This window comes from Haemorhous mexicanus, chromosome 16 (assembly GCF_027477595.1).
Source record: "Haemorhous mexicanus isolate bHaeMex1 chromosome 16, bHaeMex1.pri, whole genome shotgun sequence".
In the NCBI taxonomy this organism is placed as follows: Eukaryota; Metazoa; Chordata; class Aves; order Passeriformes; family Fringillidae; genus Haemorhous; species Haemorhous mexicanus.
Window position 1 is genome coordinate 8072969 of NC_082356.1, and position 25701 is coordinate 8098669.

Consider the following 25701-nt stretch of genomic DNA (forward strand, 5'->3'; position numbering starts at 1 on the left):
TTAATGATTTCTGATTTAGGAACCAAACTGGATCAATTATTGGCCTGTGCTTTGTTCTAGTCCAAGGAATAATTCCCAAAGTGCTGTGATTTGGCATTAAAAACGAGAAACGTGCCTCATCACCTGGATATTGTGCTTGCAGTACAGAGCTATTTGTGGTTGTTATGACTGAGAAAACAACTGGAATTCTTTTCCTGATTTCACTCTTTCTTCCTCCCTCTGGGATGAAGCCTCCAACACTCCCTGCAGGTCTGCTTTTCAGAATCTGCTTCTCTGGAGTTGGGATGGGACAAATGAACAGTGGGAAGAGGGAGGAAAATGGACCGTTCAAACTGCAAACTCTGCTTTTGTACCTCTGGATTTCCAGTGTTTAGAAATTGTCATGTTTCCAACTCACTGGCCAAATCCCACACTTCTCACTTTTACCCTGGCAGAAAACCTTCCTTTGGCCCCATTTAGGAACTGAGCCTCGGAAACACCAGAGTGCAGATGCTTTTTTGCTGATTTTGCTAATAGATGGCAAGAAAATCAGCAAAGCAGGAGGGATCAGGGAGAGGGCAGAAACAATTCCTTTCTTTGTCTTCCTTGTGGAAAGTCTCTTGTGGAGGTTGTGCTGCAGCCAGAGACTTCCCGGGCCAAGGGCTGAGGGAGGTGATTCAGCTGAGGCAGCTGAGACATCTGCTCCCTGGTTTGCAGCCCTGGGGCTGGCAGGGGACACAACTGCCCCCCGTGCACCCCACACCCCCTGGAATGGGGGATTCTTCCTGCCTCTGCCAGATGCTCCTTCTCCATCCCTGGCCTGGGTGCTCCTGGGTGAGCTCCCTGCCATGGTCATTGCTGAGGGAGGGGAGCAGGAGGGAGGAGTTCAGTGCCAACATGGGAGGTGCCAGCGGGGCAGAGATGTGTGGAGGGGACTGTGACAGAGTGACAGGATGTGCAGATGGACACAGAGACAAGACTACACCTCTGGGGGAAACCTCTTTGAGATTTTGGGGAATTTCTTTTGGAACACACACATGGACACAGACACACAGACAGAGATTGTAGCTTTGCTGAAAGGGTTTATTGATGATTGATTATTGAGGGGAAATAGCCCAGGGCTCAAAGGAATCAGAAGGTTCCTCCAGGGATGATCATCTGCTCATGCCGCCAGAGGGGATTGGGACACCGGCATCCCCACAGCTTCCAATCCTAAATTAAAAACCCCAGAATGGGACCTCTGGAGCCCACTGGGCCATGGATGGGCTTTGTCCCCACCCCTGTCCCTGCAGGCACAGCTCACCTAGGCATCCAGAGAGGCAGCCAGGCGCTTCTGCCGCAGAAGAGCCCGCAGCTTTTCAGCCACAGGGGGCTGGGGACAAAGGCAGAGTTAGAGACACACTGGGGGCACTGGGCTGGACTGGGAGGCAGGGCAGAGCGGGGGGGGGGCTTAGGGAAGGGGCTGTGGGAGCAATGGGGTGCAGGACTGCTGTGCTCCTGCCCAGAAGCACTGGGCTCCTGGCCAAGAGGCACAGCTGGGGCAGGGGCTGCATCCTGGCTCATCCAGGGGCTCCTGGGGTGACCGGGATGGGAATGCAGCAGGGGCCCTGGGGAAAGGCTTCCCTGGTGAGGAGCCCTGGGGCAGGGCATTGTCTGGGCTGTCAGGAGGGGTGCACTGGGCTGTGCTGGGACAAACTGGGATGGCCTGGGCTGTGGTGGCCATGAAAGGGGAGGGTCTGACACCGGCAGAACTCTTGGTACCCACCAGAGGTGTCTCCAGGACCGCTACATTGTCTAAATCCAGCTGCAGAGAGACCAGGAGACCTTGCTGGTCACTGGGATGTCCCCGGTGCCAGCAAGGGATGGGGGGACACCACTGCACCCCAGTTCCCTGAGGGCATGCCCTCCAAAGACAGCAGCCCACTCACCTCCCGGAGATCATCTTGGGTTCCTTCCAGGAGTGCCTGGAAAGGAGAACAAAGGCTGGGTCTGGACTGGATCTTGTGGGGCTGTGGGGGGACACAGCTCCAGGGAGCAGGGCACAGGCAGAGGGATGGGAATTCAGGGCCTCCAAGGAGATCTGTTTGAGCTGGGGGGAGACCCAAAGTCACTGATCTGGGGTCAATTGAGGTCCCAGGGGACAGGGCTGGGGGTGTGGAAGGAGAGGGGTGTGAGGTACAGGGAAGGAGAAAGAAATTGCAGTGTAGGGACATGGGAATGCAGGGGAGGGGCTTGGTGGGGACAGAAGAACAAGGATGGGTGGGAGCAGAACCAGCAAGTTGGGAGATGCTGTGGGAGTGGGGAGTGAGTCAGGGAATTCTACAGGGGGACCCTGCTATACTGGCCAAGAAGAAAGGCAAAGGCTTGAAGGGGGACAAAGAAGGAGAGGCCTCGGGAATGGTCAGTGGGAGGGCATTTGGGGACCCTGAATGGGACACAGAGGAGGGACCAAAAGGGTGGGATTGGAGGCCAGAAAGGGCAGGATGTGGGGACAGCCTTTGGCTGGTACCTCACCTTGGCCTGTGCCGGGGGGCACAGCAGGATGGAGAAGAGCAGGGCCACGCTGAGCACAGCCACCTTCATCTTCCTCTCGCTCTGGGCAGCGCTGCCTGAGGCTGCAGCAGGTGAGGAGCACCTTTATCCCTGCTGGGACTCCTCCCTGCACCCTCTCTGCCAGCCCCCAGCCCTGGCCACAAGCCCAGCCCTGGCACAGAGTCCACCCCACATGTGACACAGATCCAGCCCCCTTGCCTGGCATCGCTTCTGCTTAGGACAGCTGCCCCTGGAAGGGCCCAGGCACCTGAGGGAGCCAAGGGGGGCAGGCAGAGAGCCAAAGGCATCTGGGGACCCTGTGGGGACAACTTCCACTCCAACACAATCCATCCTCCAATACCCACAGTGCCAGATCCCCCATCTTCTGCTGCCCCTCCCCTCCCAGAGCTTTCCCTAGGGGACACCCCAGAGCCCAGCCCCAAACCCAACATGTGGGAGAGCAAGGGGAACAAGGGACATGTGATCAGGTGGGTGATTGGCATCTGCAGTCACTGCAGACATTGGGGAGCACTGGGCAATGCTGATCACCTGCAGACAAGGCTGAGGGTTGGGGAATGGCTCAGGAGTGACAATTCCCACATCCACACCCCGATATCCCTTTTCCTGCAGATGCCAAACCCATCCCAGCTCCATGCCCAGAGCACTGTCCAGAGGGCAATATGCCCTGCCCTGCCCCTCCTCCTGTCACACCTGCAGCAACGGAACCCTCCCAGAGCACCTGGGTCATGGCCCTGGCTCTGGGCCCAGGCCAGCACTGGCCCTGAGCAGGATGTGCCCATCCCCAGGGACATGGGGAAGTGGGCACCTGTCCCCAGGCAGCCACTTGGAGCTAACTGGGGTAACAGAGGTGCCCTGTGAGGAGGAGGGGTGTTGGTGCCCTGCCAGCATCCCTGACAAGCCCTGTTTACCCAGGCCCTGAGGCACCAGGAGGACATTCAGACATCTTGGGCTCTCTGGGACTGCCTGGTGCAGGGTGGTCTGTGCATGGGGGAGCTGAGAGTAAAAGGATCCCTGTTGGGGACAAGCCCCACTCCAACAAAATCCATCCTCCAACAGCCCCCAGAACCACGTACCCTCATCTCCTGCTGCCTCTTCCCTCCCTGAGCTTTCCCTGGCGGACAGCCCAGAGCTGAGCCCATCCCAAAATCCGTTGGGTCCCAGCAGAATTGCCACTGTTCCTGTTCTGGCACTTTGAGGAAACAGTGGTGGGCACTGACCTCTCTTCCTGGGGAATCAGGACCCCAAACTCAGGGAAAACAGGCATGTGGGAGGACTTTGAGTCAAGGGCAGGCAGGTGATTGGGATCTGCCCTCACTGGAGACACTGGAAGCACTGGGCAGTGTTGATCACCTGTTGATGACCTTGCAGACAAGGCTGAGCCTTGGGCAATGCCTCAGCTGTGCTCCTTGCCACAGCCTGACCACTCCATTTCCCTTTCCCCACAGGCCCCAAATCAGTCTCATCTCCAGCCCCAGAGCAGAGTCCCGAGGGCAATGTCCCCTGCCCTGCCCCTCACCCTGTCCCACCCATGGCCACCGTGCCCACCCAGAGCACCTGTGTCCCGCTCTACACAGCTGCCCCATGCAGGGTGCCAGGGACCCCATCCCCAACAAGGCTCAAACTCCAGCCCTGGCCCTGGCTGCCATCACCTGCAGCTCCCGAGGGAAGGGCCCTTGTGCCCACACAGGGTCTCTGCAATGCCCAGGACCTGAACCAAGGCCAGCACTGGCCCTGAGCAGGATGCGCCCATCCCCGGGGACATGGGGAAGTGGGCACCTGTCCCCAGGCAGCCACTTGGAACTAACTGGGGTAACAGAGGTGCCCTGTGAGGAGGAGGGGTGTTGGTGCCCTGCCAGCATCTCTAACAAGCCCTGTTTACCCATTGCCTGAGGCACCAGGAGATCATTCAGTCATCTTGGGCTTCCAGGAAGGAAAATCCACTGTGAAGTGGTTCCCGAGAGCTGTCCGTGGCTGTGATTCCTGTTTGACATTCCAGGGCATTAGTGAAGGGTTTTGCACATTTCTTTCCCCAGGGACAATGCAGATCCATCCAAGATGTCTTGTGGCCCAGCTGGGAAAACATTTCAGGCCACTGCCTTGACTATTTGCTCTGGAACTTGCCCAAGGAGGCACCGTGCCCACTGGGGAAGATTTTCCTTGGGGGTTTTGTTGCTTTGTGCCCTTGGAGGAGAGACCAGCGTGTTCCCATGGGGATTCTTGACCAGGTGTACGAGTGCTGTGACATCATTGGTGTGCTTAGGTCACCTTGGAGAGTTATTGAGGAAGTGTCTGCAGGGTCCAAATTGGGGAACTTTGACCAAGGAGAGCTCCAGGCCTCCTTGGAGATCAGTGCCAGCCAGGGGGATGGCATTGGACAGCCACTGACCATGTGCCAACAGCCCAGGTAGAATGAGCTGGACACACATGGGGTCTCCCAGTGCAGTTGGATTGGCCCCCAGTTTTGGGGTCCCAATGGAATGTCCCTGCTTCCTCTGGGGCTGTGTCTGAACTGTGCAGAAACCGTCCCTACAGGTGCTCCAGCAGGTCAGGAAGGATGAGCTTTCCCTCTCCTCTCAACCACTGTCTCAGCAGGGAAGAGCCACAATTTTCCTGCTCCAGGGAAAGGCACTGGTGGTACAGCCCACGTGTCACCCCCTGGTTCTGTCTGCAGCACTGGGGCTTGGACATGAGGAATAGAGAATTTCCCTTGGGTGGGGAAGGTCTGCTACAGGACCTGGAAGGAAACCAAAGGTCCCCAAGCATTTCTGCAAGAGAACTCCTGCTCCAGTGTCTGTGGGGCAGAGCAGAAGTGTTGCCGTGTGTCACAGTGCAGACTGGCTTCTACTGTGTGAATTAACCAGCCCCCAGGCTGACTGACCTTGCCCAATTGACTGGGCCTCGCCAATCACATCTCTACTGGGCTGCAGCCATTTCACTGCCCAGAACCTGAAGAGGTGTAGAGATGAGACCAATAAAAGTATCCAGACCTGGTTTTTCAAATGCCCTTTATAAGGCAGGGCTTGAGAATAAATGCTCTCTGTTTGCCCCATGAACATTGGGGTGAGTGGTCTCTTTGTCCCCAACCCACTGCCCCCCATGAGTCAACATTACAGAAAGCAGTCCTACTCCAACAAGACAAAAATACAATTAGGAAGCGGAGCTCCCCACAGCAACACTCGTGGGCAGCTCTCTTTCTCTGCACCTCCAGGCGGAGCCTTGCTGGGCATCCCCTTCCCAGGGAGGAAGCTCCACACACTCCAGGCAGGAACAGCTCAGAAGAACTTCCCCTAGGCCAGGGGGCTGCACTTTTACAGCTCAAAGGGACTGACTGGCATGCAGGGGCCTCCAGCTCACTTGAGCAGCTCATCTACCCCATCTGTGACCCCCAGCAGCACCTTCAGTCAGGGCCAGTAGCCACAAGGAGTTTCAGCAGAATCCATCACTAAAACACACAAGCTGGCCCTTGCAAAGCCACCTGGAGACACTGGCAAACTGGACACTGTCCAAGTGCCTGGATCACATTCCAAGGCAGAAAAGCCAGCCCAAAGCATCCTGTTACAACCTCCCAGGGCTTTCCAGACTGCTGAAGCGCAGGCAGGGCAAAGGCACTGCCAGGCCTTCCAGCCTGGTGTCCCACGTGCCCACAGGCTTCTCCAGAGCCCTGAGCTCCCCTGTACTCACAGGCCTGCCAGGGGCACCTCCCACAGCTCTCTGGCCATGAGACAGACACGTGTGCTCACAGGCACTCACAGCCCTTCCCAGCTGACATGCCAGGCCACTGTCAGCTCACAAGGCACTGCTGTGTCACAGCCACTCCCTGCGCTCTCACAGGGAAATCCTGGGCTCTCAGTGCTCTCAAAGAACACTTGGGCCACACACAGCCCCAGCAGCTCAGGGGGGACATGCCAGGAGTCTCCCATTTGCCAAAGCCCACGCAGATCCCAGCCTAGAACAGGCTCTCACGGGTGACGTCCCATGTGTCCCCAGGCTGCTGAGGAGCCGGCAGCTCCCACGCACTCACAGCGCCTGCATGGGGACACACCTGCACTCTCCATCCTCTGAAAGACCTGCGGTGTCACACACCGTCACACTGGCTCCCTGGGCACATTCCAGCCATCTCCAGGCTGCCCAAGGCTCAGGAGGTCACGTGCTGTCACAGGAACTATGTGGTGACATGCCTCAGCTCTCCATGTTCCAAAAGAACCCTGAGTTCCCAGGCGGTCCCAGCAGAGCCCAGGTGCACATCTCAGGAGGCTGCAGGCTGCTGAGAAGCCCTGGTGTCACAGGCAGTGCCAGGGCCTCAGTGTTCACAGTCCAGGGCTCTCCACGCTGCCAAAGACCTGGCATGGCACAGGCACTTGGACATCACTGCAAGGATGATGGCAAAGCTGTGGGCAGAGTAAAATTTCATAGCAAAGCCACAACAGAACAAGGTGCATTGCCAAGCTTCACTCTACTGCTTACACCATGCTTAAGGCACAGCCAGGAAAGGCAACAATCAAAAATCCAGAGTCAGTCAATGCAAAATGGCACTAAATCAACACAATCTGTGTCTGTGTGTGTTTGTGTATCTTTGTGAAGATGATAGCAAGAGTAAGGATCAAAAGAACCTGATGTTGGGAAGGATGAAAGTTTGACAAGAAAGTCTCACAGATACATATGTATGGCAGAAAGATTTTTAAATGTGGAGTCTGATGAAGGAATAGAGTTAGAAGCAAGTTTTGATATAGAAGAAAAGAATTTCTGAACCAGTCTTACTGGATAACCAAAAAGGCAAAGGGTATGTTAGTTAGAAGTGTTTTTCATGACTTAGAGCAAAGGATAAACCACCTCAAACAAGAAGATGTTTTTACCAAGCTGGAAGATAGCACAGGCAAACAAGCCTGCCGATGTGGCAAGTAGAAAAAAGGTCTCAGAATTTTCCACTGCAAGAAAACTGAAAAACAACTTCTAGCTTAAACTGTAATGTACTAACTTTTAGTGATTGGAGAATAGTAACATGAATATGGTAATTATAGGAGTTATGATAGGCTATGGATAATAGTTAAGGGATAGATTGGTTCTACTATATTAAGATGCTAAGCAAAGAAAAGTATATAATGCACTGTAACCAAAGCCAAAGGGTCTCCAGGCCTGCCTGCAGCTGGAGCTGACAGCTGTAGGCACAGGCTCTGTTGCCCACGACCCTGGACTGCTGCTGTGGCAGTGCCTCTCTGAGTGTGTGCACGGAGTCACCCCGGCTTGCTCCGGCACAGCGAGCAGCGGGGGACACTTTCCCTTCCTCGGGAGGTCGGGAGAGCGGCTGAGGCTTTCACCTTTCTGACAAGACACCAGCACAACATTGGTAGAAGAGAGTGGACTCCAGTTGGGTGCAAAGTCAAGGCTTATTCGGAGCTCTAACGAGATTCCTAACCCAGGGAAAGCAGCCAGCTGGAGACAGCAAGAATGGGGTGTGCAGGGTGTTATAAAGGGGTGGGGAGATTGACATTAAAAGGATGGGAAGAGGCAGCAGGGGCAGAACCATTCTAACAGGGGGGAACTGGGATAAACCAAAGTACAACCTAATGCAACTAAAACATATAATAACACAATACAACATGCTGTAACGTCTTGGATTGAATAAATTGCATTTTGAAGAGCCACCTGGAGTCCCACATCTCTCATTTAGGCTCTTACAGTAGCGCCCACGTTTTAGTTGGCGAACTTGAACTTATTGGCAGTAAGAGACCTCCCAGTGAACTCAGTAGGAGGCGGCCGCAAGGATCAGGCACCTGGAAGGAGGGTGACCAGGGCCCAGACAGGAGTTGCTGCTGGACAGTACCTGGATCGGAGCCTCTATGTACAGCACCTACTGCATAGCTGGGCAGCAGGTGAGCACCAGGAATAATGGGGCAGAATAAGTCTGCTCTGCAGAGAGATGTGTATCAGCATTTAAAATCTTTATGTGCATCAAGACCAAAAAACCTTGCAAATCAAAAGCTCAAATAGCTTTTAAAAGGGACTATAACTCATATTCCAAATGCTGACTCTGAAGCCTTCTATACCAGAGAGGTTTGGGACTCTGTGGGGGTTAAATTGTATAATGCTATCTCTCGGCGTGACAAAACAACAGCGGAACTTCTCCCTGCTTGCCGAGTCCTAGTGGAAATCTCTGCCCTGAATGCCCCGCCACCACGCCCCTCTCCGCCCCCACTGCACCTGAACTCTCACAGCCACAGCCTCGGCCAGCTTCTCCAGCTGTGAGAGTGGGGGGAAGAAGAAAGGGGGGAAGGGAACAGAAACTGCTGCTGCTCCGGCCCAGAGAAGGATCCCCAGTCCTGGATCCCACTGCCCTTCTGCCTGTGCTGGGGAAAGGCGCCGCCGTCCCAGCCTGCCCCGTTCCCGGCCCGCTCGCACCGCCGGCTCCCGCAGCCCCGCGCTCGGCCCTGGCTCCGGCCCCGCGGGGCTCCGACCTGCACGGCGGGGCCGGCCTGGGCTCCATGGCCAAGGTGCACGGAAGTTGGAAGTTAACTCCATTAAACCAGCGAGACCTGCATCTCATCGCTGGGCAGGTCGCCACCGGCAACAAGAACCACTGAAAGAGACAAAAATCATCGCCCAGATCTCCTGCTCCTACAGCTTTGGAGAAAATTACCAATGCTCTGCAAAATAGACAAGCACATTGTTAGGTTCCAGATAAACCTTTTTTCCTTGCAGTTCTAGGAGAAACACTGAGACTGTATGGCTTCATCTTCCAGTGGGACTCTTCTCAAAATAATCCTTTGTTAATAATTGAATGGGTTTTTCTTTCTTACAGGCCACCAAAGACAATCACTTTTAGAGATGATTTCTCAAACTGTCATTAAGGGCAGGGCAAGGCTTCCTGACATAGCAGATTGTGAATTTAAAATCATCTCTTTACCTGTGATTAAATCCTATTTTGATTGGGCCATGCAAAAGTCAGAAGATTTACTGTATGCCTTGTTACATTTTCCAGGTGTTTGCTCCATTCATTAACCAGCACACAAACTGATCAAAGCTAAATTATGCTACAAAGAGAAACCCCTTATCAGTGAAGAGCCTTTAGATGCAGTTGCTCTCTTCACTGATGGGTCAGGACAAACACACAAGGCAGTGGTTACCTGGCAAAATAAAAACACTGAATCCTGAGAACAAGACATTCAAAAGGTCAAAAGTTCTCCTCTGATTGTTGAATTGGCTGCAGCTGTAAGAGCATTTCAGCTCTTCCTAGAACCTTTTAACTTAGTCAATGATTCTGCATATTGTTAAGAGAATTGAGGGGTCTGTTTTAAAAGATGTTAGCAGGGACAAATTGTGTCTTTGGCTTACCTGTCTGTATCAAATTTTGTTACACAGAACTAATCCTTACTTTGTTGCTCACATTAGAGCTTACTCCAGGCTCCCAGGATTTATGGCAGAAGGGAATGCACGAGCTGATGCATTGCCACAGCAGCGTGTGATGAGGGAGCTGCAGGAGACAGTAAAGATTGCACCTCTGTGCTTCCTTCAGCTACCTTGCCTAACATTGTTGAACAAGCTAAATTGAGTCATGCCTTTTTTCAGCAAAATAAACAGGCCCTCAGACGAGATTTTCACATCTCCCTAGAGCAAGCACAATCCCATGTAGGGGCTTGCCCTGACTGCCAGCTAGTTCAAACTATCCCTTCTACAGGAGCCACCAACCCAAGGGGGTTGGAAGGTTTGCAGAAGTGGCAAACAGATGTCACAAAGTACCCTTCTATTGGGAAATTTAAAAATATCCATGTCTCTATTGATACATTTTCAAAAGCAGTTTTTGCATCTGTACATACAGGAGAAACAGCTAAGCATGTTTGCCAGCATTTTTCACAAGCATTTTCCTCACTGGGTGTCCCTCAAGAAATTAAAACTGATAATGGTCCTTCATAAGCTACACAAGAATGGGCCACATTTTTAAATGACTGGGGTGTTCACCATACATTTGGTATTCCCTACTCTCCCACAGGTCAGGGAAGCTGCAAGATGGGTTTCTCAGGGCACACAAGAAACGGCCTTGTCTCTGGGGCCACAGCTGGCTGTGCTGCTGGGGCTCTGAGGAGCGCTGATTTGAGAGGCTCTCTGTCTGCCAGGGCCATCTGAGCCAGGGAGGATTTTTCTTTTCTTTAAGATTGGTTTTTTCCTTCTTTTTAGTTTTTCTTTAAGCTATAAATATAGAATGTGTTCTAATACCCAGACTCCCAGGAGCTTTCTTTGGTGCCCAGCGTCTGCAGGGCACAGGGGAAGAGGGGAAAACGGGTCCTTGTGCCAAGCGAGCTTCCCAGGCGTGCAGTGGGGAAGGGGAAATGGCCAGAAGGCCCTTGGCCTTTGGTGGTTCTGCTGAAGCCTTTGTGCTGGCGACAGAGAGGCTGGGCAGGGGCTGGAGCTGTAGGGATCCCTGCCAGACTGGTGCCTGGAGATGGCCACAAGCCCTCCTGCCCAGCCAGGAAGGGCCATCTGTGTCCCCTCGAGGCTGTGCCGCTGCTGGGCAGGCTGGCTGGGCTGGGGGAGACCCTGAGGGGACCCTGAGGGGCGGTGGGAGGCTGTGAAGGGATGAGGTGCTACACAGGCCCTGATGGGACAAGGCATTGGGAAGGCATGCGGGCCCTGTGGGAGAGAGTGGGGGGCAGGAGGCTCCAAGGGGACAGAAGTGGGTAGGAACACAGGCTGGTGGGAAGCCTTGAGGAATTGGGTGTCAGAGGCCATAAGCAGCCCCCAGGCTGCCGCCTTGTCCCTGACAGCCGGCTGCTCTGGTGCTTCCCCAGAGAGGCTCCCACGCCTGGGGCAGAAGCCCTGGAGGCCGGGCCCCAGCAGGAGTGTAGGGACACCCCCGAGGTGCCCAGGCTGGGCTGGCTGAGGACAAGGAGGGCAAGGGGGCCCTGCCGGGGCACGGTCACTGGGTGCTGCCAGGGCAGTGGGCAGAGCAGGGCTGGCAGCCAGCCCGGGCCCCCGCGGCTGCCCAGGCCACGGTGCTGAGGATGAGGCCCTGCTGACACAGAGCTCTGGGCCCGCAGAGCTTCTGCCTCCATGGCGAGGGCAGCGATGTCTCCTCCAGCAGGGCTGCTGAGTCGCTGCTGCCAAAGCAGCTCTGAACACCACAGAAACAGCGCCAGAGCAGCACAGGAGCAGCAGCACCCCGAACGCCGGCACCTGCTCAAGGAGGTGTCTGCACCAGCAGCCATTCAAAAGGGAGCAATACTGTGGGCACTGTTGCATGTGATTTAGCAAAAGGCTTCAGCAGAATTGGCCACAATGGCTTTCTCTTGGCTTCCCAGCCTCACAGCAATGCTTGGCAGCTGCTACTGCAGCCTGTGCTCCTGACTGACTTCAATGGCTGTGCTTCAGGGCAGACTTGCCTTCCACTGGCAGGCATCCCCAGGCAGCAGCACTGGTGCCATTGTGACAGGCAGCACGAGCCCTGCACTGCAGCTGCCGTCCCTCTCCTCCATTCAGACACCCTAAAAACAAGTACACGAGCTTCCAACCTAAATCGTGGACTGGCTTGGAACAAAGGAAGCAGCAGCAGGCGCTGAAAAAAGGCAGGCACTTGAGGCCAACATTCAGGGTTAGAGGGAAGCACTTTGGTATCTGCTGAGGACATGGCTCGCTTCACAAGCTCAAGCTTTGCTGCTAGATGATCCTGCTTTGCTCTTGCTGGAGCCCATTTCCTACCAATGCATGGGCTTCCATTGTTCCTGCATCAAGTCTGGTAAACCTGTGGGCAACAAGTCTGTCCCGTGTGTATCTGACAGCAGAAAAGAGCAGGACATGGCTGCTTCCAGCACTTGTCTTGGCCGCTCCTTCAGGGGGCTGGCACCAAAATCAGAGACACAGAACAGCTTCTCCTCCCAGAGTTATCCCTATCCTCTGCACTTCCCCAGGTGTCTGCCTTGATGTTCACCAGGGACTTCCCTGTTTGTGACCATCCATGGCCGTCCTCAGCAGGCAGCCAGTCATGCTTGCACGTGAGCTGCCACAGGAAGACACACAGCAAGTGGACAGTTGAATAGCAGAGGACGAGCCAATTCTTTTTCTTTCAGAGTGCAAGAAAGACAGAAAAGCACAAGGAAACATGACAGTGTTTTGGTGGAGTCTCTTTGTCCTGGGAAATTCTCTAGCTGTTGGTGTTTCTGTGCTACTGCTAATCCCTTCCTTGAAAAAATCATTCCAGGAAGGAGCAACATCATCTGGCACATACCAAATGTTGTCTCCAGGTGCTCCTACCAAGAGCCCCTGTAGGATGGAGCACAGCCCTCAGTGCAGGTCGGCTTTGGCTGCCCTCTGGCAGAGAAGCCCTCTGGAGGCACAGGTCTCTGGGGCAGGAGATGGGCACCAGTGCTGCGCCAGGGCTCGGGGAGACTCTGCTTGTGCGGGGACTCTGCCACACGGGCTGATGTCAGTGCTCCGCGGGCCCCAGGGCTCAGAGCAGCATTGGTGCCCTGGCCCATACGTTCCTCGTCTGTGTCACAGGGACACACTTAGCACCAGTGTCAGAGTCCTGCTCAGACTGTGTCTTTGCCTTTTGGAGTCACTTTGCATTGGCATGTGGGGCACTGATATGTAATACATTGTGTCCATAATTTCTGTGGGACCCCTGTGGAACCAAACCCCCACCCCTCTGTTCAGCTATCAGGGGTGCAGATATGGGTCCTGTCAGGAAAAGTATTGTTTTAAATACATATTAGAATATTGGCTTTTTGCAAATATTTAGATGGATTCTGTATCTATATTAGAGTAACTTTGCTATAAAAATTTAGGCTTTTTTTTGTTGTTAACTAAGCCTAGACATAGTAGTGAAATAGCTGCTATAGTATGCCTGTGTTAAACTGCCTGCTTGGTTGGGATAACATTCAATGAACATATGATGGAGCCCCTGCTGCTGACATGCCAATTATCAGCACCCACTGTCTGTAGAAAACATAGACCAAAGTCCAAACAGGAGGTGATAACAAGGGCGGACTCAAACCACAGCCACGAAAGGCACATGCTCTGAAAAGGTGGACCCGAGGAGCAGCCATGCTAAACAATTCTTGGAACATGTAAACTAGTTTGGGGAAAAGTTTAAATATGCATAATTGTTTATGACTGTGCAGTAGGCTGATGCAATAGAAAGGGTATGTAAAGGACATCTCTGAAATAGCAGCTGTGCTCTTGGCTGAATGCAGAGCACCCACCGCAAAAACTTTGCTTTATTCTCTTTGTCTCTTATTGTCCTTTATTCAACTTTTAAACTTTTACAGGAGGGTGAACCTCGTTTTTCACAATGGGGATAAAATGGGGCATGGGGTGCTCAAATGCCTCAAGAAAGCACCAAAACAACCCAAGCACCACATTCCCCTCATGCCTGGGCTGGCAGCCCAGCAGCTCAAGTAGAAGAGTCTTCCAGGAGCTCAGGGGGAGCAGCAGCCCTTGTGCTGAGGCACAGCCTGTGGAGAAAGGGGTGAGTGGCCCAAATGTGTGCTTTGGAAAACAGAGCTGCGTTTCTAAATGCTGTCAGAACTCTCTCTAATAGACCTGTGGTGGCTGAGGGATGTACGTGGGAAGGGTTTGCCAGCCTTGAGCTGGACTTGTTGATCATCTGAGCTCTGTTCTGTCTGGGAGCCTGTTCCTTTCCCCTTGCCCAAGGGCAGAGTGTTGGTGAGGGCTGGAGTTGGAGGCTGTGTCTGCCCCGAGAGCCGGAACCCTGGGGCTCCAGGTGCTCCTGCCAGTGTGGGCTTGTCTGAGCCGGGCCTTGTGCCTCTTTCAGGTGTCCCTGCTGCTGTCACAGCTGGCCCAGGACCGACAGGACCACCTGGAGAGCTGTGCAGGGAGCAGGCAGGAGACACGAGGTGCAGAAGGGACCTCCTTGCTTCCTGAACATCTCAGAGAGGAGCCAGGCTGCAGCTGGATGCAGTCCTAGACTAGTCAATAGTTTATGTTTAAAGGATAGTATAGGTGTAACTGAGCCTTTATACAACTGTGTTCCATAGGATGAAAGATATATTTATAGAAAAATAAAGAGTTTATTATGATCACCATGAAACTAATGGATCTATATCAGAGTTATTTACTACCCAGTACAGAGACCTATAACTTCCAGTACAGTGCTTTACATCTGAAGCAACATTGAAGCAATTCTAGTCAAGCCAGCAAAACCAAGTCTTAATTAAAGATTGATGCTACTCACCCACACCAATGAACACAGGCAAACGTTTCTCTCAGCCTCAAGGCGTGACCTTGAGGAGCACCCTCACTCTGGGGAGGAATCTGCAGAAGGGAGCCACGTGCCATGAACCACTTTGGTGGGGACAGGAGAAACCTGCCATGTGTGGAGCTTTTTCATTTGTCCTTAGGAAGCTGCCGCCTGTTTTTTCTCAGAGTCACAGAATCTCAGGCTGGCAGAGGCTGGAGGCACCTCTGGAGGTCACCTTGCCCAGCCCCTGCTCCATCAGGGCCACCCAGAGCCAGCTGCCCAGGTGTGTCCAGGTGGCTTTTGAGTCTCTCCAGGGAGGGAAACTCCCCCACCTCCCCGGGCACCTGCACCAGTGCTCAGCCACCCTCCCAGTGCAGAAGTGTCTCCTGAGCCCAGAGGGCCCCTCCTGTGTGTCACTTTGTGCCCGAGGCCTCTTGGACTGTCCCTGGCCCTGTCCCCTCTGCAGCCTCCCCCCAGGTATTTATCCCCATGGATGAGATTCCCTGAGCCTACTCTGCTCCAAGCTGGGCAGTCCCAGCTCTCTCAGCCTCTCCTCATGGCAGAGACGCTCTAGTCCCTCCATCACCTTCATGGCCCTGTGCTGGACTCTGTCCAGTCTGTCCCTGTGTCCTGTACTTGGCAGCCCAGCTCTGGGCCCAGCACTCCAGGGCTGGCCTCTCTGGTGTGGAGCAGAGGGAAAGGATCCCTTCCCTCTGCCAGCTGTGACACAGCTCCCAGTGCAGCCCAGGACGCTGTTCTGCATTGCTGCAGGAGCACATTGGGCATCCTGGTGTCCAGCAGAACCCTGGCAAACTTCACTTTTCTACCTGGGTGGCCCCCAGCAGATACTGGTGCCTGTGGTTGTTCCTTCCCAAGGACAGGACTCAGCTCTTGTCATTGAACTGTCACCCTTGTTGAACTGTCCCTCTGGATGGCAGCACTTCTCTCTGGCAGATCAGCCACTTCTCCTGGTTTGTGGGAGGGCACGCCCTGGCCCCATCACCCAGTTTACTAACAAAGGTGTCAGAAAGGACTGGACTCAGCATTGTCCTCTGGGGTCCACTGTGGGGACCCTGGGGGCATCCCCTAGCTTAGGGAGATACAAGAAGCTTCCCTCAAAAAGCTGTTAGGACCTTTTTGGCTCTTTCCCCTGTTCCTATGTCTGTTCCTATGTCCCTGAGCCACTCCCTCCCTATTCCCTGACTGGCCCTCATTTTTGTACTGCCTGGAGACCAGGTTCACCCCCAGCCCCTCGGGACGGACAAACCTCGGGTGCCCCTGAGTGGTCCTGGGGACTGGGAACATCCCACGCACGGCTGAATTAAACATCTCTAAATACCATGCAAAGGCTCTTTTTGCTTCCTTACCCTGGACTTTACTAGCAGCTATTCAGGCTGCAACAGTCCACCGCTAGACTTTGTGCCACTGCTCACCAGGGTTCTAAGAAGGGAGATTCTGTGCAAGGCGTTTTTGCTTGTATGTACTTATTCAGAAAGAATTGGCAGGATTTACAACAGGGATTTCTGCTCCATATCTTATGTGGGAAAAAATGGAATGATCCACACTTCCTCTCACTGGTGGTGGGTAAAGTGATCCCGTTGTTGGTGGCAGTGGATGTCACCTGCACAGGAGCTGTGCCAGACTGGTGTGACATACTGTGGGAAGGAGCACTCTGAGGGAGGTAAAAGCTGGGCTGTAGAGTTCATTCAAAGACTATTCATCAAACCATAGAAGCCCCTGTTTTGTGAAGATCAGGAACAATTCCTAGGCAAGGGCTGAAGCTGCATATCTGTGAGTTCCTTTATCTCCTAGGTCAATTTCTCCATTAATGATAGCAGATTGTCCTGGCTTAAAAGACAGATGACTTCCAAGAAGGCTGGGAATCTTCCTGGGATGGAGAGATAGCCCCCTCCCTCCAAATAATTACAACTCAAAATTACAGGGCTTCCAGGCAAAGATATGGAGAAAGAAGTATCAGTTATTTTCTAGAATATATAGGTAGAGGTGAACAAGAGAGAAAAGCCACCAGCACCCCCAAAGCAATGCCAGACCCTTCCCCCCCGCTGAGCAGTTCTGCCTTTGCTGTAGTTATGACCACAGCCGGCAGAGGGCACTGTGAGCTGCCGGCAGGGCAGAGCGGCTGCAGTGACTCTGCCCTGGCTCCGGGGGGCGCTGTTGGCCCAGGGGGCTCCAGGGACCCCCGGCTGCGAGCCCTGAGCCACCCCAGGGGTAACGGCGGCCTCGGGGACAGAGGGAAGCTGGGGCTCTGCTTTCCCCAGGTTCTCACCTGTCTGTGGCAGTATCCTGGCCATGGCAGCTCTGCTGTGGTTCCAGTCAAGCAGCACCTGGGGCTCCCTCTCTCCAGAGAGAGAGAGAATAGGTGGGGTGGTCCCGTTTCCCCTCCAGCACCCACACAGATGGTGAGGATCTTCCTGGCAATGGCAAGTGTGGAAAAGTCCCTGTCAGCCAGCAGCTGCTGCAAGCAATGGGCTCACCTATGGATGGCAAGGAGAATTCTGAAGCAGTGTCGGGTTGAGCACCAAAAACTGCCCAAACTGCCCTGCTCCTAGCATGGCCAGCTGGTTCTTCCCTCAGCAAGCCAGTGCCCAACCCTGCCCTCCCTCCCTGGAAGCTTCCAGTGGAATGGGAGAGTCATTGGCCAGTTCTTTTGCATCTCAATTGCCCCACAGGCAATTCATTCCCCACAGGCGTCAGCTGCCCTCTCCTCGCCACACTGCCCTTTTCAGGTAACAAACGAGAGAAAATTCACCAAAAAAACAACCCCAAACACACATTTTCCATCCTGAATTTTTCCCATACCAACATGTTACATCAGACTTTGACTTTTAAACTATATGCATACATGTATTATCCTAATTATATACATTCATACATACCTGCAGATGTGGATACAGGCACAGTGTTTTGGGCAATTCACCCCAAAAACAAGGTCCCGTGGAGACATCCATTGTGTTTATCCATCTTTCTGCATCACCCACCAAGTGCAACCTGGTCCCTGAGCAAAGACAACCCCACAGGTGGGTTTGTCTTTGATCAAGGCAGAATTAATCCAAACAGGCTTTCCTAGCACACCTCCCATGTGCACCACCAGAACATTGTCTCCACCTGCTGTGCACAGGGGCTCGGATTGGGCTGAGGCTATTAACTAACCATGTAGCCTTTGCTAAATGCAGCTCCCACTGCTTGAGGGTCCCATCTTTCCATTGCCTTCAATGTTTTTTTTAAGTGTTCATTGCCCTGCTGAACTTTCCTGACCGCTGGTGCATGGTCAGGAATGTGATGTAGCCACTCAATGCCAGCTTCTCTAGCCCAGGTGTTGTTAGGGCTGTCCTTGAGATGAGTCCCTTTGTTGGACTCAATTCTCTCTCTCAAAACTCAATTCTGAATGCCTCCAAAGGACCTGCTTTTCCAGGCCCAGGATGGTGCTCTGGGCAGCGCCATGAGGTACAGGGTAGGTCTCCAACCACCCAGGGGTGGCTTTTACCATTGGGAGCACGTAGCACTTGCCTTGGCGGGTTTAAGGCAGTGATGAAGTCAATGTGCCAGGCCTCTCCATGCTTCTGTTTGAACCATGACCCCCCATACCACAGGGGCTTCACCCGCTTAGCTTGCTTGATGGCAGCTCACATCTCACAATCATGGATAACCTGGGAGATGCTGCCCATGGTTACATCCACCCCTGGGTCTCATGCCCACCTATAGGTGGCAGCTCTGCCCTGCTGGCCTGAGGCATCATGGGCCCACTGAGCTGTGAACAACTGTCCCTTGTGTTGCCAGTCCAAACCTATCTGTAACACTTTGATTTTGCAGCCTGATCCACCTGTTCACTCTTTCAGTGCTCCTCATTAGCCCAACTCTTGGGCATGTGGGCACCCACACGACAGACTTTCACAGATAGCTTCTCTACCCAAGTGGCAATGTCTTGCCATTCGTCTGCAGCCCAGATCGCTTTTCCCCTATGCTTCCAATTGGCCTTTTTCCACCTTTCCAGCCAGGAAAGGCCTCCACAGAGCACTGTATAACATACATGAGTCAGTGTAAAGAGAGTTCTGGCCATTTCTCTCCCTCAGCAATGTTCAGGGCCAACTGGACGGCTTTGAGTTCAGCAAGTTGGCTCAATCCACCCTCTCCTTCAGTAGCTTCTGCAGCCTATCCCGTGGGGCTCCATTCAGCTGCTTTGCGCGTTCAGTTCGTCCTTACAATGCGACAGGAACCGTCAGTGAAAGGAACATAGTGTGTTTCTCCTTGTGGCAGGTGGTTGTAAGGTGGAGCTTCCTCAGCACACGACACCTGTTCCTGCCCCTCTTCTGGTAGATTAAAGTTCTCACCTTCAGGCCAATTCATAATTATCTCCAAGATCCCAGAGCAGCTTGCCTTTCCAATAGTGGCGTGCTGTGCGATGAGAGCAATCCATTTGCACCTGCACTATGCCTTGCTGTACCTGGACAGCCCACAGGAGTCCCTGTGACAGGCGGCCATAAGGTTCATGTGTGAGCCACGAGCCTGGGCTTCCCCTGCCCTGCCCTGCCCCACCTTGCCCTGCCCCGCCCTGCCCCACCCAACCCCTCCCTGCAGCGCCCAACTCCACCCTGGCCTGCCACACCCAGCCCTGCTCCTTCCTTGCCTACCCCACCTTGTCCCACCTCATCCCAGCCCTGCACATCCACACTTTACCCAGCCCCTCCCAGCCACACCCAGCCGTGCCCAGCCACACCTTGCTCTGCACAGGTCTGCCCACAGCGCCCTGCCAAGCTGAACTGGGCCCCGCCCTGCCAAACCCCGCCCCACCCCGCCCCATCCCAGGCCTTCCCTGCCACACCCCACTCCGCCTCACAATTCTCTACCCTGCCAAACCCTGTCCCACCCTGCCCTGCCCCGTTCAGCTCCGCCCTGCACTGCCCAAACCTGCCTCACCCAGCCCCATCCAACCACCCCCAACTCTGCGCCACCCAATCCTGTTTCTCCTCACCCTGACACAGCTCAGCCCCAGCTGCGGCCTCGGCAGCGCCATCCCTGCCCGGCCCCGTGGAGCCCCGGCTGCCCTCAGTGCTGCTGCCGCCCTCTGGCAGCCGTGCCCTGGGGCGGCAGCGTGCGGCCAGGGCCCGGGCTGAGCCCTGCCGGGGCCAGGAGGGCCTGTGGCCCCAGGGCTGGCAGGGAGCTGTGCTGCTGGGGCCGTGACAGGCTCTGTGTTCTCAGGAATGGCTGACCGGCACCTCAGCGTGTTGGGAAGGATGAAAGTTTGACAAGAAAGTCTCATAGATATGTATGCTTAGCAGAAAGATTTTTAAATATGGAGTCTGATGAAGGAATAGAGTTGGAAGCAAGTTTTGATATAGAAGAAAAGAATTGCTGAACCAGTCTTACTGGATAACCAAGGAGGCAAAGGGGATGTTAGTTAAAAGGGGTTTCTATGAGTTAGAGCAAAGGATAAAACAACCTCAAACAAGATGTTTTACCAAGCAGAAAGATAGCACAGGCAAACAAGTCAGCAAAGCTGCAAGTAGAAAAAAGGTTTCAGAATTTTCCACTGCAAGAAAACTGAAAAACAACTTCTAGCTTAAACTGTAATGTACTAACTTTTAGTGATTGGAGAATAGTAACATGAATATGGTAATTATAGTAGTTATGACAGGTTATAGGTAATAGTTAAGGTATAGATTGGTTCTACTGTATTAAGATGCTCAGCAAAGAAAAGTATATAATGCACTGTAACCAAAGCCAAAGGGTCTCCAGGCCTGCCTGCAGCTGGAGCTGACAGCTGTAGGCACAGCTCTGTCGCCCATGACCCTGGACGGCTGTAACATCTTGGATGGAATAAACTGCATTTTGGAGAGCCGCCTGGAGTCCCACATCGTCTGGTGTTTGCTGGCACCACCAGTGCTCAGATCCAGCAGTCTCCCACTGGCAGCATAGCCCAAGTCCAGCAGTTTGCTGGCACAGAAAGCCAAAACCCGGCAATTTTCTGGTGCCAGCACCAGCACCAGCCAGCAATCTGCTGTTAGCTGGCATTGCCAGTACCCAGATCTGGCAATTTCCCAGTGCTGGCACAACCCAAATGCAGCAATTTTCTGGCAAACAAAGCCAAAACCTGGCAACTTCCTGGTGCTGCCACCAGCACCACCCAGATCGGGTGTTGGCTGCCACTGCCTGTGCCCAGATCCGGAAATTTCATGGTTCCAGCACAGCCCAAGTGCAGCAAGTTTTAGGAAAAGAAAGACAAAACTGGGCAATTTCCTGGTGCCAGGACTATCACTGCCCAGATCTGGGGTTTCCTGGAACTGCCAGTACCCAGATCCAGAAATTTCCCGGTGCTGGCAGAGCCCAAGTGCAGCCATTTGCTGGCACAGAAAGCCAAAACCCAGCAAATACCTGGTGCCAGCACCAACCATCTGGTGTTTGCCAGCACTGCCAGTGCCCAGATCTGGAATTTTTCAAATAATTGCTGGCACAGAAAGTTAACATTTGGTAATTTCCTGGTGGCAGCACATTCCCCGCCAAGATCTGATGTTTGCTGGCACTGCCAGTGCCCACATCTGCCAAATTCTCTGTTCCGATGCCGCCCATGTCCAGCAATTTGCTTGCAAAGAAAGCTAAAACCTGGTAATATCCCCTTGCCAGCACCGCCTAATCTGGTGATTGCTGGCAGCAGGACCCCAGGAAGGAAGAAAGGAAAGAAGGAAGGAAAAGACAAAGGGATACAGATCCAGTCCTTCCTGGAGCCTGGAATGGGATATTTGCTGGCACTGCCAGTGCCCAGATCTGGAAATTTCCCTATTCTGGCACAGCCCAAGTGCAGCAATTTGCTGGCACAGAAATCCAAAACCCGGCCACTTCCTGCTTCTGGGTCTGGGACCTCCCACATCTTCTGTTTGCTGTGCCAGTGCCCAGATTTGGAAATTTCCCAATGCCAGCAGAGCCCAAATCCAGCAGATTTCTGTCGCTGGCAACGACACGACCCAGATCTGGTGTTTGCTGGCAGCGCCAGCGCCCAGATCTGAAAACTTCCTGGTGCTGCCACAGCTCAAGTCCAGTGATTTTCTGGCACAGAAAGACAAAATTTGGAAATTTCCAGGTTCTGGCTCCAGCAACATCAAGATCTGGTGCTGCACACTCAGTGCAGTGTGGAAAGCCAAGAGAAGCGGCAGCTGGTGGCTGCAGAAGTTCAACCTTGTTTCTCCACAAGAGGTTCTTGAAAAGAACAGACAGGAGAAGATTCCTGAAAAACTGAAACAGCTTTCCAGAGGTGAAATGAAAATGAAAGACACAATCCTGGACGTTTTCCTATATTTATTTCTATGCTCCCCTTCTCCATGTTGCACTACTTCTCCATCCCAGTAATTGTAGATGCACCTCACCTACAAGATTGGTGACTTAGCAAGTTTTAGGCACTCTAAAATACCATGAGCCACACACACTTTTCCTTGCCCTGTTTTTACTGGAAAGCAACACTGGAGATGAAAGTGCAATGCTGGGGTCAGGTAGGAATCCTACACCAAGGGAAGGTGCCCCGACAGTGTTTGACCCTCAGCAAGGACAATGCACAGCAGCAAGCGAGGGGATTGCTCTGCCAGCGTGCAGGAGTCAGGGCTCTGCATCTGGGCTCAACCCTGCAAAGTTCCCGTGTTCGGACAGACGAAGGGGCTGTCCCTGGGGCGCGCGGGGCTCGGCCGTGGGGCTCGTGGGGCGAGCGGGGAACGGACACGGGGACGAACGGCACCGGGGCTTCACTTGCAGCGGCAGCGGCGGCAGCAGCAGCAGCCTCGGCAGCGGCAGCGGCAGCAGTAGCAGCGGCAGCAGAAAAAACAGAGAAGCCTCTACACTCTTTTTTTCTTTCTCTTTTTCTTTTTCTTTCTCTCCCTTTCCCGCTCTCGGGCACCCCTCTCTCGGAGCCCGTTTCCCGGCGTTCCTCTCCTCTCCCCGCCTCCCTCTCTCCCCTTGCCGGGCATGGCCATGCCCCCGGCCCTGGGCGGGGCTGCCCCGTCCCCGTCCCCGTGTCCGTCCCCGTCCCCGTGTCCGTCCCCGTCCCCGGGCGTCCCGCCGCAGTCTCGCCTCCGCCCGGCTCTGGCCGTACTGGCGGTGGCGCTGCTGGGCGGGCATCAGTGCCTGGGGCTCGGGCGGCATCGCCGCCCTTTGTCTCCGCCTGGCCCGAGCCCGGCCCCGGCCCCGGCCCCGACGCCGGGCCGGACGCAGGGTCCAGTCTCGACCCCGACCCCGGCCCCGGCTCCTCCCGGGGCCCGCGGAGGACACAAGCGGCGCGGCCGCTCCCGCCGCCTCCGCTGCGGCTTCCCCGGCCCGAGCTCCGCCGCTCGGCAGCGCGGCCGCCGGCCCCGAGCCTCCCGTGTCGCGTTCCCAAGAGCGAACGCCCGGGGATGGCCGGCCCGGGGCGGGTGAGGGGCGCTCGGGGGCCGTGGCTGGCCCCGGGCCGAGCGCTGACAGCCGCGTCCCGCCCGCAGGGAAGGCGCAGGAGGCCCTGCAGGAGCGGTACCGGCTGGGTTCGCTGCTGGGGCGCGGCGGCTTCGGCAGCGTCTTCGCGGCCACGCGGCTCTCGGACGGCGCCCCGGTGAGCGGCGGGGTCGGCGGCGGGCTCAGGAGGAGGGGGCGGAGGAGGATGGGGCTGTGCCTGGGCAGGGCGGGCGGCGAGCTCAGCCCGCTCTTCCCCTTGGCTTGCAGGTGGCCATCAAAAGGGTGCCACGAAACCGCGTCCGGCACTGGGGCGAGCTGGTGAGTGAGCGGGGCCAGCGGCAGAAGCCGGGGCTGCCGGGCGGGGATGAGCCGAGGCCCGGCAGGGTGGAAGCCGCCAGGACGGCTCGAGGCGGAGCGGGCGTGGGGCCAGCGCAGGGCGCAGAGCATCCCGGGCTGGGTGAGGGCTTCCCCAGGCCTGGCACGGCATCGGCCCCCACTGAGGGCATCGTGCTCCTCCCGCAGCCCGACGGCACCAGCGCACCGCTGGAGATCGTGCTGCTGGACAAGGTGTCCACCGGCTTCCCCGGTGTGGTGCAGCTGCTGGAGTGGCTCGAGCTCCCCAACAAAATTGTGATGGTGCTGGAGCGGCCAGAGCGGTGTCAGGACCTGCGGGATTTCATTCGGGCATGGCGGTTCCTGTCCGAGGAGGTGGCGTGGGAGCTGTTCCGCCAGGTGCTGGAGGCCGTGCGGCACTGCACCAGCTGCGGGGTCCTGCACCGCGACATCAAACCAGAGAACATCCTGGTTGACCTGGCCACCGGGCAGGCCAAACTGATTGACTTTGGCTGTGGCACCTACCTGCAAGACACAGCCTACACGCACTTTGCAGGTGAGCCTCCACAGGGGTGTGTTCCTGGTGCTGGCATCTCATGGCCCAGCATCTCCCAGCCCAAGCTGGCTGTGGCAGCGGGGATTCTCCCTTTTGCTGCCAGTCAGGGGACTGAGTCTTCAGCTGAGTTGCTTTGGAGGGGGGCTGGGTGGGGAGCCATCTTCCAGCCCTGCTGGCAGCCTTTGCCAGCCACTCTTCCCAGGATGGGGCTGGGCTGGGGCAGCCAGCTCGACAAAAACCCCCTTTGGTGGGGGTAGCAGGGAGGGGTGGCCAGAACCTGTGCCCCAGCCAGTTTGGTGTGCAGGCGAGAGGAAGGGCTTGGACTGCTCCACTCACCCTGTTTGCCTTGGCTTCATAATATTTTAGGAGCAATGCAAGCAGGGAGGATAAGGGAATGTTTTTTCCCCAGCACGGAGGGGTTTTCCCTTTGCATGTCATGGTCAGGCCTAGCCAGGGCTGCCCTCTTCCAACACCAGTGGCTTCTTTTGCAACCCTGGGTTTGTGCACAAGTCCCAGGTGCTGGCGAGAGGGCAGTGGTCACCCTGTGTGCCACTGATGCAGCCCCTGCACACCCAGGGATGCTGGGGCCAGGCTGTGGGAGCAGCAGCATCCCCCTGCTGAACTCCATCTGTATTCCATAGGAACACCGTCATACAGCCCCCCGGAATGGAACCACTATGGCTGGTACCACGGCGGGGCAGCAACGATCTGGTCCCTGGGCATCCTCCTGCACCAGATGGTCTGCGGGGAGCACCCTTTCAGGAGGGGCTGGAACATCTGCTGGGACCAGCTCTCACTGCCACAAGGGCTCTCTCAAGGTGAATCCACATCTCTGGGCATGGGGGGAATACCAGTGCTGGGAGCCAGCAGCGGGCTCATGAGCATCCCGCTTTGGCAGCTGCTGAGGAGGGGGCACATGTCCTGCTCTCCTCCAGAACAGGGAATTGATGGGAAAGTTGAGGCCCAGCTCTGAGCGCATCCAGAATGGCCTGGGCATGGGAATAGTGGGGCAAAGCAGACAGGAGCCTTCTCCAGCTGAGCGGCAGTTTCTGCTTTCTCTCCCCTGAGTGCAAAGATCTGATCAGGTGGTGTTTAGCCATGCACTTCTTGGACAGACCCACATTAGAAGATCTGTTCTGTGATCCTTGGGTGCAGGATATTCCTCTGCCATAGAAGAAGGGAGAGAGCCACAGGCACACTTTGATCCCGGGCCCTGGTAAGTTCCAGCTCCACACACACCTTGGCAATCAGAAGCAAAGGAGCCCAGACCTTTTTGTGCTGCCAGTGTCACTGCCCAGGGGTCATGAGATGAGAACAGCAGCCCTTGTGCTGGAGCTGAGCTGCTCTGCCCAGCACTGGTGGCCGCCATCCAAGCTGGTTCCCCCTTTGCTGGGGCAGATGCAACTCATTCTTCAGTCGGCTGCCCAGCTGCTTTTTGGCAGGGCTGGGGGGATGGGCTGGGGTGGGTACAAAATGGGAGTGGGCTCCTGGCCCTGCCAACAGCCCCAGCACCCACCATGGCCTGGGCTGGGGCTGGGGCAGTCAGCCCGGCACAAACAAACCCCATGGTGGGAGCAGAGGTGGGACTCCAGAACCTGTGCAGAGCTGCTTTGCTTTGCAGGCAAGGAAGGGCTTGGGCTGCTCCACTGCCCTTGTTTGCTTTGGGATC

At 55.2% G+C, this 25701-nt stretch overlaps 1 long non-coding RNA gene and 1 pseudogene across 1 annotated transcript; both read left to right on the plus strand.

Moving 5' to 3' along the window:
• LOC132334706 (zinc finger protein 850-like) overlaps positions 1–25701 on the plus strand; it is a 1213125-nt pseudogene that overhangs the window by 189269 nt on the left and 998155 nt on the right.
• Positions 13225–14569, plus strand: LOC132334869 (uncharacterized). Its single transcript, XR_009488513.1, has 2 exons — positions 13225–13987; positions 14294–14569. It is a non-coding gene; the product is annotated as an uncharacterized LOC132334869 (long non-coding RNA).